We start from the raw sequence: 3548 nt of genomic DNA, 5'->3' as shown, positions 1-3548 counted from the left end.
CGCTGCCGCCGCCGCCGCCGCCGCCGCCGCCGCCGCTCCGGTGCCGGGTCCGGTTCCTGCTGCAGCCGCTGTGCCTGATTTCAGAGCCGGTTTCTGCGGTAAACTCATGGCAAAGCGAAGCCACCAACCCCCCCAGAGCGGGACCGGGCGCGCCGGGGTGCAGGGGCCGGGGGCAGCGGGGGGGCGGGGTGGGGGCAGACCCGGGGAGGCGGCGGGAGCGGGGGGCCGGGGGGAGGCTGGGAGGAGGAGGAGGAGGGGGCCGGGGCCGGTCACACACGCCCTCCGCCGCCGCCGCCGCCGCCGCCGTCGCCGGCAGCAGCAGCCGCCCCGCGGGCCAGCACCACCGGCTGCCGGTCTCCGTGACAACGCGACCCCGGGGGGGGGGCCGGACCCGGCGGGGGCAGGAGGCGGAGAGACCGGACCTTTCACGGCAATATCCTCATGGGCCGGCGGCGGGGGATCTTTATCCCCCTCCCCGGGGGAAGCGGCGCCCTTCTCGGTAGCGGGGCTCAGACGATGCCGGCGGATTTTCTTCACTCAACGAGCAGAGCATCCAACATGGCGCTGTGGCCGCCTCCAGCAGTCCAGCAGGACGGCCGCTCGGAAAACTTCGGTACTTTTCGGAATAGCTCGGCAGACCGAGGGTGGGAAGCCCCTTCGGCTCTTTTCGGAAACGGCCCGTGTTCGGAATCCTTCGGAAGCTCTCGGGCAAATCTTCGGCCACAGTTCGGGAAAGCTCTGGCGCTGACTTGGTTCCTCGGAAGAGATCGGCCAAAGGGCTTCTAAGGCTCGCCGTGGCAGGGGTGTGGGGCGGAATGAGAGACCAAAACCGAGGACTGGCCAGCTGGCCCTCCCTTGCGGCCCAGCCTTAAGGAACAATGACAATAGCCCTGAGCCTCGGGTCTGCGGAACCTGCGCGCAAGGGACAGTGAGGCTTCAAACCCCCGTCCAGTGCAAGGAACCGCTGAACGAGAGCGAAACCGAGGATAAGAACCGCCCTCCGCGAGGACGTCAACACAACAAATAACACAACTCGGCAGCCCTTGACACAGTTCACACCCTTGATGTTCACACGCCCTCCACTGGAAGAATGAGTTGCCCGGTGTTCCTAACGGAGACCTGGACAAGAAAACGGTTGGGCTAATATCACCCAACTGGCAAGGGACACAACCAAGCCAGGCTCCGAATTCCACCTTCATCTGGAAGAACCTTGCGACCCCTCCAGTTGGCTGGGGACGCCGTCTGCCTGCCCTGTCTAATCGGCAGCCTTGACGGAGGGCTCTGTGGATGGATTCTTCCCAAAGGCAAGGCCTTGCCAGGAGGGAGTGCCCTTTTGCCGTCAGCCAGTGGACTGCTCCAACCTCCTAGACTAAAATAACACCTGTTGATGAGGTCCTTTGTCCCCAAGCTGGGACTGCCTAGATCACTGCCGCTCCCATGACTCAGGCAGGTGCCTAAAACGCACAGCACTGGGGAAAAGGAGTCACAGGCAGCACAGAGCAATCCAGCACAGAGTGGCTAGCCACCTTCATTAGCTTATGCAAAATAAAAACTGAGGCCAGGGGAAGCTCAATAGGGTCTACCAACAGGAAAACTAAACAAAATAAGGTGCAAAATTGAAAGGAAGCCTGATGTGGTATACACCTATAATCCCAGAACTCTGGGAGGCTGAGGCAGGAAGATCCCAATTTCAAATCCAGCCTGGGCAATTTAGTGATTTAGCTAAGCCCTGTCTCAAAATAAAAATAAGTAAATAGACTGAGGAAGGAGGAAGTACTCAGCGAAGGCGTGGCTTCACTCCCCAGTACCACCAAAAAGGGAGGGGAGTTCTTTCTACCTCACACAGCCTACCATGTAGTCATCTCCTTCCTCCTCTTTCTCCTTCTCTTCATCTTTCTAATAAAAGCTTTGCGTGTTGTGGATGCTTAATTCGTGACAGTCCCTGACAGCCTCACATGGCTCCTCTGGGATAAAAGAGCAGCTGGAAGGGAGTGATACCACAACCCCCACGCCTGTGGCTGGCTGGAGTTCCGGTTCCTGGCACTGAAAAGAAAGCCTCATCTCCAGTCTCCAAACTGGAAGACACAAACTGAAATCCTAAACTGTTAGAATTTGTAGCACCTGCTAAATTAGGAGTAGATTTTTGCTTCTCTCCAGGCTTGACCGGGTTGAGAAAAATTCCCCAGTGGTCCTTCAGTTCCCCAAATTCTCATTTCTCATTCAGAGATTTCAGGCTTCTTTATCCCAATCAAAAACTTGTTCCTAGCAAGAGCTTTGACTTCTCATTTACTCTAGGGTGATAACAGACTGATAATTGCTTAATTGTTATTCTTTTCTGAGCTAGTTTCATTTTCTAACTTAATAATAGCTACCAGCATCAGCCAATTAGTGTGTGCCTGGTCTTTGCTAAGCACTTTATGAACATTATCTCTTTTGAAAATGATAGCCCTAGGGGCAGAATAATGTGAAAGACCCTGATAGGGTTCTGACCTCAGGCCATCAAGGAGGAGAAGCCTCGTGAGAAGTCCAAAGGTGCAGCTCCCTTCTTTCACTGAAGAGCCTGAACCAGCTCAACACTTCCCCACTTACGCACAGCAACTGCTATTTACTGAGCACCTACTATGTGCCCACATACAGCTCCACGCAACCTTTTGCTTAGATTAACCCATTCCCTAAACAGTTCTCTAAGGTGAACATTTCATACCTCATTTGCCAGCAAAGTAACTGTGGTGCAAGAATATGAAAACAGGACTTGTGAAACTCCTAAGGAGAACCCCTGGGATCTAAACTCAAGATCTGATTTTCCATTGCCTTCCACATAACATTCCATTATTGCTCAGAGTCACTGTCAAAAACAAAGCTGAGGGCCGGGGAAATGGCTCAATAGAATAAGCGCTTGCCTGGCAAGTGCAAGGGTCTGAGTTCAATCCCCGGTTCTGCCAAAAAAAAAAAAAGCTGATTTTGTCAACTTGCTTGTTAAGAGCACTCGTGGCTTTCCCATTGCCGTGAGGATCCAGTCTAAGTCTAGTGCCCTTCAGGAGCTTCACTCCACTTCCCACCTGCACTTCCACCTCGGATCCACAGCTGTGGCCACCCTGGTCTATTTGCGCACACCCACCATCCTCACCCGAGGACTTCATGCTGGACACGCCTATTACCAACACAGCCAGAGTCTTTTCTCTCCTTTTAGCCTGTTGACTCATTACTGCTTCAAGCCTTGGCTTAAGCATGAGCTCACTTCACTGCCTGCAGGGGATGAGCTAGGGTGCCTCTTAAGCGGGAATGCTTGGAGCTGGAACCAACCTTGGCTACACAGTGAAACCTTGTCTCAAAAAAATAAAATGAAAGGGGGCTGGTGAGATGGCTCAGTGGTCTAAAGCACCTACTTAGAACAAGCTTAGCAAATCACAGGGACCGCGGTTCAATTCCCCAGCACCACATGCCAGCTAGCCCTGCCCCCTGGTGGGCTGAGCTGGCCACACACACTCACATAAATAAATAAATAAATAAAAATTTTAAAAAAACCATCTTATTTTAAAATATAATTA

This window comes from Octodon degus, unplaced genomic scaffold, assembly GCF_000260255.1.
Source record: "Octodon degus isolate 3935 unplaced genomic scaffold, OctDeg1.0 scaffold00092, whole genome shotgun sequence".
In the NCBI taxonomy this organism is placed as follows: domain Eukaryota; kingdom Metazoa; phylum Chordata; class Mammalia; order Rodentia; family Octodontidae; genus Octodon; species Octodon degus.
Note: the sequence above shows the minus strand (reverse complement) of the source record.